Here is a 13,356-nt window from a genome sequence, read left to right on the forward strand (position 1 = left end):
AAGCCCCGCTCGGCTCCCGGCAGTGCGGGAGTTGCTCGGAGTGGGGTTTACACCAGGCAGATGGTCAGGGTTTCATAATGCCATGTGGCTTTTCTTTGGATACGTATAGTCTTCGCTCTGGGGTTAAGGTGCTCGGAAGCTGCATAAAACACTGGGAATCCGGGACGGACTTACCTGCCAGCAGGTGTTTCTGCCAAGCAGCCTTTTCCTTTCCCTGGCAGTAGCCGTCAGCGCATGGGTTGATTTGATGGCGGCCCCGTGATATTCCAGCTCCTGCCACGTCCCTGAGCCAGCCAGCTGCAGTGTCAGCCTGGGCCCGATCCTCAGCTGCTGTAAATCGATGTAGCTCCGTTGAGTCCTTACAACTGAGCAGCTGGCTCTCTCATCGCGACAGGGATTCAGCCCCCGCTGCCCCTCCCAAGACACCCTCCCGCCCCAGTGACTGCAGTGGGCTTTGGATTGGGTGCTCAGGACACAGCTGGCCCTAGATAGGGACCTGGGTGGGTGGTGGCCCACAACAGTGTCCACTGCTGTGGTTTTGGCTCTGAGATGGCACAGCTGGCAGCTGCCGAATGGGCCACTCAATGACCGTTGGCCCGGAGAGGTGGCGGCCCGGTTTCCCCTGCGGCGGGAGAAGCGCGATCCATCGCGGCGTGTCCGTGGAGGGGGCTGGGTCTCTTGAGGTTGAGTTTGTGGGTGGGAGCGACGCGTGACCTTGCGTGGAGGGACGATGCGCCCGGGGCTTGGAGCGTTCAGCGGGGCGCGGCTCCCATCCCTTCACGCACGCCTCGTTGTCCGGCGTTCCCCGTGAAGGGGTTCATTTCGCTGCCGGCCACCTCAGGGCGAGGGGCTCTGGCTTTCGAACTCCCCAGCAGCGCTTGAGGAATGAGGATCGCGTGGAGCGTCAGTTTCCAGCATGGGCCCCTGGGAGCAGGGAGGGTTGATCTGTCAGCGACCGGAGCAGAGGGGTGGATGCCGGGACGTTCTGCCCTGATTTACCACCCCCACCTCTGGCTCCCTGAGATCTTCGATCCTCCTCTGAAGGCAGAAGGGAGCTAATTTCTCCCCTCTTCCAGTTTGGCCTGTAGCCCATTCAGTGCCCGTTGGCAACTGGCTTCTGCAGCCAGAGCCCCCTGCAGCGCCGGATCTCAAGTGGGCAGCGTCAGCTTCCATTTTAGCCCCGCTGCCTTCGGGTACCTGAGATGTTAATAGCAACAACTCCCTTCCTTCCTTCCCTGGGCTGGGAGATGCCTCCGAACCGCTGGGCTGCCCCCACCCCTCCTGTAGCTGTCCTCCTCTCAGAATCTCCCCCCCTTCTCTGCCCTCCCCTCTCATCACGAAGAAGGGCTCCGTGACACAGCCATGCCCTTGTATCAGCCGGGACGTGGAATTTGGAGCTGGCGCTCGCAGGGCAAAGGAAAATGGGGTGGGGGGTCAGCAGAGGGGCGTGGGGGTGCGGGAGAGAAACACAGAAGCCCGTCGCCTTGTGATGGCGCAGAGCCGTCCGCAACAGGCTAGGAGACGCGCTGGCCCGTCAGTGCCTGGCGTGGCAAATGGATGAGTGAAGGTGTGTAACAAGGATAAGCAAGCGAGAGGGTGCAGGGCTGGCTGAAGTGCAGGTAGTTATGTCAGCGTTACCTAATCCTGGTGGAGTTTGCAGCTGGCCAGATCCCCTGGCTCTGGGAGGATTTGCTGGTGCGTGTGTGTGTGTGTGCGTGTGCGTCAGGATTCGGGTGCCTGATTACTACAAGTTGTAAAGCAGCCTGGCTGGGACTTGGTCGGACTCTGCTTGGATGCGGTGGCTCCGTGGGAAGTGATGGGTTTTGATGCAGGACTCGCAGGGTGAGCTTTTTTCACACAACGCACAGTCAACCTGTGGAACTCCTTGCCAGGGGATGTTGTGAAGTCCAAGACTGTAACAGGGTTCAGAAAAGAACTAGATAAGTTCCTGGAGGACAGGTCCATCAATGGCTATTAGCCAGGCTGGGCAGGGACGGTGTCCCTAGCCTCTGTTTGCCAGAAGCTGGGAGTGGGTGACAGGGGATGGATCACTTGATGCTTCCCTGTTCTGCTCATTCCCTCTGAGGCACCTGGCATTGGCCACTGTCAGAAGACAGGACACTGGGCTGGACGGACCCTTGGTTTGACCCAGTCTGGCCGATCTCATGTTCCCGTGGCCTGGTTTTGCACAAGAGGCCGGACGCCTACCTGAGCACAAGATCCTGAGCCTACCCTATCCCATGGCCAGGTGTTCAGTTATCACCGGAGTCACCTGGAGACGCTCTCAGGATGGGCTGGGGGCGGGACGTGGGCACGATCCTGGTCCTTTCAAAGTGGGCCGGTTCTGGTGTGCAGGTGAACGCAAAGATGTGCCTAGAAATCCATCTTGGGCAAGGTTATGACTTTGTCACTGTATTTTTTAGTAAATTTCATGGCAGGGGTGCGGGGGGGAACCAGTAAGCCACAGAAAGGTCACCAAATAATGTTGTTTTGCTCCATCAATATTCACGAGACAGTAGTGGGGGAGGTGCTGAAAAGTGATCGAACCTGATCTGCACTCGCCTCACAGCAGCAGCTCCTGCCCCCCGGGTCTGGGCCCAGTTCCTTGCCCCGGGTGTTGTGACCTGGCGCACGGGGTCAGATCTGGCCCATCCGCCTCTCCGTCTATGGAGGGGTGGATGGGCCAACCCAGAATGGCCCAGCGACCCCGTGCGCCGGGTCACAATGCCGCTCGGCTTGGGGGCTCTGATCAGATGTGGTTTCCCAGCCAGTGCAGGGGTAACGCAGAGACCCCCCCGTTTTCTCCAAGAACGGAGGTGGTCCCAGCTGGAGCCTGCCTAGAGCTTTATTGGATAGAATATTAGTAGCCACCAGTCAGGCACGTTCCCGGGACAACAAAATCGAAGCAGTTTAACTGCCCCTCCCTTCACATATGTACTGCAGCGTTTGCCCTTTAATTCATGCCGCCCTGTAGACAGAAGCTGGTCAATACGGTCTGACCCTGCCCATCCACGGGCCTCAAAGAGAGGCAGAGATCCCTACTCCCCCTTTCGCAGAAGCAGGGAAAGTGATTTGCCCAGAGAGACACAGCAAGGCAGTGGCAGGGCTGGGGATTAAACCTAGGTCTGTGCTCCCAGTCCCCTGCCCTGCCCCACCGCGAGCTTGTTACGCCCGCCCTGCGCCTCGGCCTTTGTCCAGCCCTGTAACTGTTCAGCCTGCGGTTCCCCAGAGCGCAGCAACCTGCGGGCTCTGGATTGTGGGCTGGTCGGCGCGTGTCACCCGGGGGAGGCGCTGAACGGGGGGGCGTTCGGGCTCTGAGCCCTGCTAAGCGGTGAAGTTACAAAGCGTGTCCCGGACGGGTTCCCTCCGGTCATGGAAACGGACGCGGTGCCTCTGATCATGCAGCGCTGGCGGGGGGCGGCATGGAGACACCCCCCCGTCTTGCTGCTCGTGTCCAAGGGAAGCCCGCGCGTCAGCCCCTCGGTGGGAATGTTTAAAAGGAGCACGAGTCGCCGTTCGCCAGCCGTGAGTCACCCTGTCTGCAAAACCATAGGGCCGGGAATGCAGGGCCGCTGCGGCCATCTCACCGGCTTGGCATCTCCGAGGGCGCTCGCCCAGCGTCGCCGGCCCATGCCACGGCTGCTAATAAAGGATTTTTTTTTAGAGGGGGAGGAATGTGGAATGTAAACACATGTTTCAAATAGAAACCTTGTAACCTTCTGGGATAAACAGGAGGTCACGCGGCCGGGGGAAAGGCCGGAGACTCCACATGGGACGTTTCAAGTGATAGTCCGTCCCTCTCCCCTTTCATTGTGGAGGTGAAAGGAAAGATGGCAGAAGAGTTAACCCCGGTTCCCCCTTGGGGTTCGTCTGCTGCACACCAAGCCCAGACTCGGGTTTGAGTCCAAGCCCCCCTTCCGTCCACACGCGCCTCAGGCTGACTGGGATCGGCGAGCACGCAGGACTGGGGCCTAGAACCCTGCTAGGGGGCTTGTCAGAGCCCGGGTCCCAGCCCCGTCCTTTTGCAGGGTGCACGCAGCTTCAGTCACAGACCCGAGGCCGAAGGTCCGTGTGGTGCAGTGTGGGCGTGTTAGCAGGGCTGAAACTGCCAACCCAGGTTAAAATGCAGTGTGGACGCTGTGGCACAGGGTCGGAAACGCCAAGGCCACAAACCTGGGTCTTACAGACCCGGGCCCAGTGTGCAGGGTAGAGATACCGTCTGTGTCTTAAATCGGGGCACCCAAGAACCGAGGCCCCCAGAATTAGAGGCACTTTTGAGATGGCGTTTCCACGGCCTTTTGCTCCAAACTGCCTCAGAAACGATCAGAGCTAAAATGCAGCCAGCTCTGGGGTGGAGGGCAGCAGGCCGCTTCGCACGCGACACACAAGAGTCAGAAGGGGGTTGGATCTGATGGCTCCCACCGAATCTTGGTCCACACAGTGTGTTGGCTGCTCCTGGCAGAGTCCGGGGCTAGTTTGGGAGGAGCAGACAGCACGCGAGGCAGGTTTGGGATAGCAGAGCATCTTGCCGGTCAGGGTTAGTGTCTTGGTAGAGGATGGGAATGGTGGACAATAAGAGGTGCTGCAGGCCAGGGACTGGGTCCTGGCCTGTAGCACTAAAAACCAGGAGACCTAGGTTCCATTCCTGGCCACTGACTCACTGTGTGGCCTTGGGCAAGTCATTTGGCCTCTCTGTGCCTCGGTTTCCCCATCTCTTGTTTATGTTACAGAAGTACCTAAAGGCCCGATTGTGCTCGGTGCTGTACAGACACACAGCGAAAGGTGGCCTCGGCCCCAGAGAGTTCATATGCAGCTGCGGGGTGGGAGGGGAGGTGACTTGCTGGAAGTCACTCATCAGCTCAGTGGAAGAGCTGGGAATGGACCCTGGGTCTTCTGACGTACGCCGCCCACTAGGCTGTACTCTCTCCCCTGCCTGATAGCGGCTAGTGGTACTCAGCTACCCTTCGAAAGTGCTCTGATCTCTGCCGCGGAGAACTGCCAAGTATTGAAATTTGCAAGCAGGGAATTAACTCATAATGGCAATTTCCAGACAGACAGACAGACAGTCACGTGTGTACAGACTGAGTGGCTGCTGCGGGGTAGCCCGCTCTCTCCCAGCATCCGGGGAGCTGAGATGCTAGTGGATGCAAAGGGGGAAAAAACCCAACCCATAACGGGCGGTGCTGAAAGATCCACCATCCAAGCTGATGAAATTCCCATTTCACAGCCGAGGGAGCCAAGGGCTGCATTTCACAGCAGAGACTTTCGTCGCTGTGAAAACCCGGCTGGCTTTTACGCCGCTGAATGGGTGCGGGGCTGTTGCCTTGGGAAAAGCCCTGCGCTGGTTTCACAGCCTGTGGGATTGCAGTGGGCACACCGTCCGGTCCGCTGTCATCCTCGCTGCTTATCAGGGCTGGGGCAGGCCAATCCGAGCCCCTCCGCAGAGCTGTCTGGGTGTGTCCCCTGGACGCAGGACACATGGTTCAGCCCTGCCCTGTACGGGAGAAAAGGTGGGCGTGTCAGGGGGAGGGTAACCAGACCAGGGGTCTTCAACCTGGGTTCCAGTCCCACCTCTGCCACTGACTTGCTGGGTGATCTTGGGCCAGTCACTTTAACCTCTCTGTGCCACTCCGTTTTCAAGCGGGAGCTCTCCCGGGCAGGGCTCTTTCTCACCAGGTGTCTACGCAGCGCCCAGCACGGAGGGCCCTGGCTTTGACTGGGACCGCGGTGCTCCTGGAATAAAAGTAACGCGACTCCTAGATAGGTCCAGCTGGGGGCTGTGATAACTGGCGAATCTGCCCGCTGTGCTGTGTGGCTCATGCTGAATCAATAGCCCATTAGCTGTGGGATGATGTTGTGTATCGTTTATTTCAGGCTGGAGCCTGGACGCTTTCACTTCCTGATTCTGACTGTGCTGCCAGTCAGGTTGAAATGGCTCTTCTCCCCGACAGCTGCCCCGGCTTGCAGCGCCGGCCCCAGGGGTGCTGGCACTTGCAAAGCCGCCCAGGCTGGGCTGCCGGCCGCCTCGCGCCCTGGAGCGGGTCTGGAGTGAGGGCGGGGGGGGAGGGAAAGGGGGAAGGGGGAAAGGGAAAAAAAAAGAGAGAGAAAAGAGAAGAGAGAAGAGGAGAGAGAGAGAGGCAGAGAGAGGAGAGAGAGGGAGAGAGAGGGGAGCTGTTAAAGCTGCACATTTAATTTCGAGCTTATTCCGTCATCAGATCGGGTCCGATCAGGATCTGGGCAAGGTGGCGGGAGATGGTGCGCGGGGTCTGTCTGGGCAGCAGTGTGGTGTGTGAGTGTGAGTGGAGAGGTTTTTGTTTATATGGAAACCAGTCACAGCTCCTCCTGCCTTTCCCCAAAACACTCCCAAGGTACCAGTCCTCATTAAGGACCCTCCGCTGGAGTCTGGACTATGCCAGACAAGTTCAGAGCATCCTGCAGCAGAGATGTCGTGGTGATTTTCACTAGCTCTCATTGGGGTTTGAACCGAAGCAGCCCCCAGGGCCTCCCCCCAAAGTGTGCCAGGTACTGCAGAGATGTAGTGAGAGCACCGGCCCCCGGGAGCTTACGGGCAAACACCAGGGAGGGATTATGGGACCCGGAGGCCCAGAGAGGTTAAGGGCTGGGTTTTCAAGAACTCGGCCCCCCACAATTGGGCCCAGATTTTCAGAAATCCTCAGCCCCCGGCGGCAGCCACGGTGACACCTCTGGTCCCAGCAGGCCCTGTTCTCTGGAGAATGAGGCCTCAGCCCTTGTGAAAATCTACCCTCGTGGGACTCTAAAGTCGCCCCGTGCAGTGAATCTGTGCTCCTGGCCACCCGCCGGGGAGCTGGCCCCAGGGCTCTAGTGAGATTCCTAGTCCTCACTGGCACCAGCCTTCCTGGTCAGGGCCACCAGGTCTCCTGAGACCCAAGCCCCCTTCCTCGCCTGAGTTTCCACCCTCTCGTGTCACAGACATCAGATCCCCCCAGACTCCCCCCTGTTGCTGGCAGGAAGGGCGCTCCTGGGGCAGTTGGGGTGGGGTTGACAAAGACCGATCCCCTGAGTGCGATTCCCCTGTCGCTCGCCCCGGCGTGAGTCCAGAGGCCTGGGTGGAGCTCACCCTGGTGTACGTGGGCCCTCTGTGGCCATCTATACGACACTCCTCGCCAGAGCTCCCTGGGCAGCCGGTGCCAGCGGCAGCAGTGGGCTGGCTCTGGTGGCTGCAGCTCCTCTCTCTGATTTCTCAGTCCGGCTATTCCCGGTGGCGACGTGCTCATGGAGGGCGCTGTCGAAAGCATGCCAGCGGCTAAGAATACCGGGCCGGTATTTTTAGAGCTGAGTTTTAAGCTGCTTTTCGCTGCCAGCTTGGCTTTAACACCCTCCAGCAAGCGCTGCTCTAATCCCGCTCCGCTGCGGAGCCTGGCAGCTGAGTGTGTTGCGTGAAGGAAGCTGCGCTCGTGCTGGGCCGTGGCGCTGCCAGGCAGCCGGCTGGGAAGGAGAGGTAGAGCAGGCTCACCGGCCTTAGCTGTACGGGTTATTTCTTTAGCCCGGTGTAGGGGCCTGGGAGACACAGATCAGTTAATCATCCCACTCTGCGTGTTGGAGACAAGATCCTGAGCCCACCCGGTCTCCGGATGCCCGTGCCGGGCCGCTAACCTCCATGTCCTCGCCCGGGGTAACCTCTAGCGGCCCCAGCCGAGATCACGGCCCCGTGTGTCTGGTGCTGTACATACGCCTGGTAAAAGACAGCCCTTGCCCTAGGGAATTTGCAATCTAAACATTGGGAGAAGGGACCAGCCGTTGTACGGGGAGCTGAGAGGTGAAGTGACTCGCCCCAGGACACGCAGGGAGTCTGTGGCAGAGATAGGACGCACCGTCTTCCAAGTTTGAGGCCAGGGTTTTTAACCACAAGGCCAGCCACGCTTTATGCACTGCCTCCCGGCCGTCCAGCCATAGCTACATGGCTCTTCACCGGAGGGCAGTGTCCACGCAGGGCGGCCCCGCTTAGCCAACCGGTTTACAAACCAGTTTGACTCGGTAAGATCCTGTGATTTCGGTGTAAACAAGGCTCGAGGCGTGAGAGTTTCTCAGGCCTCTCGGATGGGCCGGGGAAGGTATCGCCCCAGCCTGAACAGATGTGGCTGCTGCAGGGGACGTGAAGGGTGGGGAATCCAGTCCCAGCCGGGGAGGGAACTGGATGGGTCCAGTGGGAGCCGGCGGCTGCCCTCAAGGCCCGTTGTGGTCTGGAGAAAACTGCCTCCGAGCTGGAAACGGGCACCTTGCAGGCAAGCGTAAAATCCCCTGTAACGCCGGGTGAAGCCTTCCAGGGGAAGCTGCCCCTGACTTGCCGGGGCCAGGCCGCAGTTTTTAAACCCCGCTGGTGCTGCTGCAATCAGCTGTGTCTGCTCAGAGCCCTGAGTGGGGCCGGGGACCCCCTGCTGCCTAGCTCAGAGCCCTGAGTGGGGCCGGGGACCCCCTGCTGCCTAGCTCAGAGCCCTGAGTGGGGCCGGGGACCCCCTGCTGCCTAGCTCAGAGCCCTGAGTGCAGCCGGGGACCCCTTGCTGCCTAGCTCAGAGCCCTGAGGGGGCCGGGGACCCCCTGCTGCCTAGCTCAGAGCCTTGAGGGGGCCGGGGACCCCCTGCTGCCTAGCTCAGAGCCCTGAGGGGGCCGGGGACCCCCTGCTCCCTAGCTCAGAGCCCTGAGGGGGCCGGGGTTCTGGCCAGGGTTTAGTTCGGGCCCTTCGCTCAGCAGGGGAGACGTTTCAGTGGCAGAGCGGCGGGGCCGGGGAGAGCCCGGACGGGCGGAGGCTAAAGTGAATCTGTGCTTCTGGCCACCAGGGCTGACGAGAGCGGGGGGAAGCCGGTGCAAATTACCGGGGCCTGGTGGTCCGGAAGGGGGCCCGGGGCCCGGCTTCCCCAGCTTCGTCGGCCCTGTTTAGCCGGTCTGCCCTTGCTGGGGGGCTGGAAAATTTTTTTCACCGGGGCCCGAACCTGCTCTCGGTGGCCCTGCTGGCCACTAGCCAGGGAGCTGCCCCTGGGTTCTAGTGAGATTCCTAGTCCTCACTGGCACCAGCCTTCCAAGCCGTGAGGGAGGAGAGGGCCCCGGGCTGGACCTCAGGGGTTTGCCACTGACCCTGGGTAAGCTGAGGGATCCACTCTCCTCCGTCACAGAGATGTTGGGAGTCCAGCAGTGGGTGCTTGGAGAGCAACATGGCTGGGGCGCTGGGTGACCTCTGGGCGGCTGTTCTGAGCCTGGGCGCTGGGTGGCTGCCTCCAACCCAGGGGCGTCCCTCCCCTGCCTGCTCTCGCTCCCTGCGATTGGGATGCAGCGTTGATTCTGGGGTTGCGTGGCTCCATTCGGCCGGTGGCCCTGGGGGCTGCTGGGAACGCTCAGCATGGCCGACCTTGCCTGCTGCCGGCCCGTCTGCGAGGGCGGGGAAGAAACCCCCTTTCTTGAGTAGGAACCTGAGCATCTGCGGCTTGATGTAGCCTCCCAGCTGGGCTGGTGGGCCTGTGGGGAGGGGCTCCCGCTGCAGCTAAAATGGCCGAGCGGCTCTCCGGGCCTGCTCCGTCTCCCATCCAGGTCGCCGTGAACGACATGGGACTCGCTGTCTGGGTGGGAATTTGCTGTAGTATCTGAGCACCTCGCAGCTGCCTTGCACCGTGTCACCTCTGTTTTACAGGTGGGGAAACCGAGGCACAGGGCCATCCAATGCAGAATTTTCTTAAGTGTTCAGCACCCACAATTGGGGCTAGATTCCCCCCCCACTCCATCCAAGGAGGTAAATTTCCCATTTAAGCATAGAAATAAGCGGCCTTATTCATAGAAGGACTGGGACTCAGGACGTGGGAGAGTGTGGACTAGTGGCTAGAGTTAGGCAGCAGGACCAGCTCTGCAACTGATGCGCTGTGTGACCTGGGGCAAGTCCCTTTCTGGGCATAATATTTTCACGCTTTTGTCAAGGGGGCTTTCAGATCATTGGGGGAAATGCTGTGTGTCTTTATCTGCTCCCTATCCTCTCCCCCCCCACCCCTCCCCACACCCCGGCCTGCTTGGCTGGAGCAGGCTCTGATGGGTTTGCAATGTTCACAGCTGCTGTGGAGGAGGGGGAAATTTCAGGAGGAAGGAGCATCCTGGTTCGCTCCCCTGCACAGAGTGGTTCCGGCCCTGAGCCCTCCCTGCAGGGGCTCGCCTTGCTCTCCCGGCTCCGTGGGGAGGAGGTTTCTGCCAGCAGCCTCCCCTCTGGCCTTGCAGCCCCTCTCTGAGCAGTCCTCAGAGCTGTTTCCTTGGGCGCTTGCAGCTGGCTATTGTCCCTGCTGCTCAAGAAGAATTGCACCATCTCCTTGGAGTGGAAAATTAATGGCTCGCAAGTGTCAGGTGCGAGGTCCCCTTGGTCCCAATTAAAGCAGTGGAAGCCTGTTTGTAGGGGCTTCCTACCTACGTAAATCCCTCTCCCCAGAGCACCTGCCACCCCCGAGGAGCATCCCTCGTGTCCAGGCGCGGCCGAGACTTCCCTGCGCCTCCCACTGCCCAGGGGTGGGGCAGACCTGGGAGGGAGAAACGCAGGAGGGATTTGCACCTTCCTTCAAGAAAATCTGAGCTTTGTAAACTCGTCCTGTCGCAGTCCCTGTCTCCCCCAGCAGGGGGCGCAGTGGGAGGGAGGGTAGCGCTGATGGGGGGGAGCTGTCCCAGTAGGGGGCGCTGTAAGGGATAGTGCAGAAGTGTCTATGCCCAGCACGAGTACAGGTTTCTGCAGGTGGCTGTTCAGTGGGGATCTCTTTGAAAACCGGGATCCTGCACCTGATGCCGCTTGCAGGCTGGATTTCTTCCCTGGGCTTTTAGGGAGCAGGACCTGGAGCGCTCTGGGTTTCAAACGCAGGGTGCAATGGTCAGCTAGTGGGTTAGAACCCGGGGCCGGAGAGCCAGCACCCCCGGGTTTTATTTCAGGGGCTCAGCTCCTGCTTCGTGCTTAGAGTAGGTGCCAGAGAAGCAGGACTCCTGGGTTCTCCTCCCAGCTTTGCCCAAGGCTGTCCCCCACTCTGTGGCTCGATCCTGCCGGGCAGTAGGGTGGGGTAACCCCGATGCGCTGCTCCGCTCAGGCATTCCCGTTTGCAAAGCGCTCTTGAGACCTTTGCACAAAATTCCAAATCTAGTATTATCCTGGCTGGGGGGGGGTTCTCGATGTGGGGATTGAATCAACACAGACGCCAAGACTGAGGTCGGAGACAAATTCCTTTCTCTTAAAGAAACTGGGGCAGTGTCTCCGAGGGCTTTGGAGTTATAGGAGTGGCAGCAACTGCACTGGTTTCCCGAGGGGGGGCATGGGGACCCCCCCCCATACTTCCATCACCTCGAGATGTTCCACAACCCAGCAGCCTTTCCTTGGGTGAGATCATCGTGGCCATTGTTGCTTTCAGAGGTTGCCAACCTGGCTCTGGTGCCGTCTCCAGAAGGGACTGGCCCCGCTCGGGGGAAGGTAGATTCCACTCTCAGATGGACCCGCAATCCCTGGCCACAGCAGTGGTTTGATTGCACGGTTTGTTTACAAAGCTGTTTTCTTCCCCTTCAGCCCTTCCCGGGCTCTTTTAAAGAGACACCGTTCTAAAATAAGAGTGACGCTGAACTCGCCGGGCCTGGATTTTCTGTCGCCCTGCACCTTACGGGCAGCGGTTACCCCTGTGCAATACGCGGCTGTGCCGAGCGGACAGCACGTGACGCTCACTTTGCGCCGCACTGAATAACTTTGCCCCAGCCCTCCGGTGCCTGATTCTCGCTCCCGGCAGCGTCAATCAGGAGTGACTCCACTGGCGCAAAACGGCCAGGAGCAGAGAAGAGTCGGGCCCGAAGGGTATAAATACACAGAGCGTTTCTGGTGACGGCCGCTGTAAACCCCAGAGTCCTGGCCGCAGAACCAGAGCCTGGCAAACGCCAGCCGCTGGGGACTTCTGAGGTGGGTTGTAAAACTCCTGAAAATAGCCTCAGTGCAGGATGAAACTGCCGGCCGTTTTGCTACTCCCCTCAGTCTGGCTTTGAACATTCCCTTGCAGCAGTAGCGTGGCCTAGTGGGTAGAGCGCCGGAGTAGGGGTCCGGTAATCTATGTTTGCCCAGCTCGACTCTCTTTATTTTGGGTGCTTTGCTGGCCCCCTATTACTGTGATATCCACGCACTGCACGCTCTTCAGTGTGTTTATTTTCACTCACCCCTGTGAGGCAGGGCAGGGCTGTTATGTATATTGTACAGATGGGGAAACTGAGGCACAAAGAAGCTAGGTGACATGCCCAGGATCACAGGGTCTGTGGCTGAGCAGAGGTTTGCACCCACTGGGACGGTGCGGGGTGAAGTAAGGGGCCTGGAGATGGGGGGGTGGTTCCAGCCCCCGTCGGGGGCTCAGGAGATTTGGGATTTAACCCCAGCTTGGCTGCTTGACTCTCTGCCCCTCAGTGTCCCGCCTGTACAGCTGGGACAATCCCCCTCCCGCCTGTGTTGACTGTTGTCGGCTCTTTGGGCAGGGCCTGTCTCTGCAGCACCCGGCGCCGGGGCACCCCTGGGTGCTGCCGTCAGATATAACGGTAGGGAAGGGATGGAAGGCCCTGGATCTTTCCCCGCTCCCCTCCCAGCGAAAGAGGGAGATGGTTGAGGGCAGCGCACGCTTTGCTGTCACACCCTTGGAAAATGACTGGGTGTGTGTGGGAGGCATGGACCTGGGTGGATCATCTTCCCCGACCACAAACGCCGGCTCTTGTATTTTTACATGCGTCTAATTGGGGCTGTCAGGGGAGAGAGGCTTCTCGGCTCCCTGGGGCTTTGCCGTGGAATTTCCCTTGGGGGAGGGTCGGCCCTGCCCTTCGCTGACCTGGGCACCGGAGGCGTCCGGGGGGTGGGGGGGAGAGTGGCCATGGAGGCAGTTGCGACGCCAGCCCCTCTGCAGGGCTCAGCTATGCACGAAACGTGGTTCGTGACTGTGGGGTTGTACCACGTTTGCCAGGCTGCCAGTGCCCAGGGTTGTGCCACAAGTACCCAGTGTAGGGAGGACCCAGAGGATCCCAGACACGTACCCTAGAGCGCTGGTTATGCCATGTAAGTGCTGTGGGGCTAGTATACAAGTGAATTTCTTGGACCCATGCAGCCTGCAACCTGGCTTCTTTGCAGAGAGGCTGGAGGGGGGGAGGGTTACTTTGGGTGTCAGTCCCCCCTCTCCTGCCGACTGCACGTGGGACAGGCAGAAAGGTGCATCAGTGACCGCAGAGGCAGCATGTGCAGACCCCACTTCTGAGGGCCTCGGAGGTTTTGCACCCTGCGAGCCATCAAGCCGCAGGCTTCGCCCTGTGGGAGGGGAGGAGGATAGTAAATCAGGGGACATCTAGGACTTTACAGCT

At 59.9% G+C, this 13,356-nt stretch overlaps 1 protein-coding gene across 6 annotated transcripts in view; it reads left to right on the top strand.

The window, feature by feature from the left end:
- HDAC5 (histone deacetylase 5) overlaps window positions 1-13,356 on the top strand; it is a 104,155-nt gene that overhangs the window by 38,148 nt on the left and 52,651 nt on the right. The window lies entirely within an intron of this gene.

Source organism: Mauremys reevesii, linkage group 27 (assembly GCF_016161935.1).
Source record: "Mauremys reevesii isolate NIE-2019 linkage group 27, ASM1616193v1, whole genome shotgun sequence".
In the NCBI taxonomy this organism is placed as follows: Eukaryota; Metazoa; Chordata; order Testudines; family Geoemydidae; genus Mauremys; species Mauremys reevesii.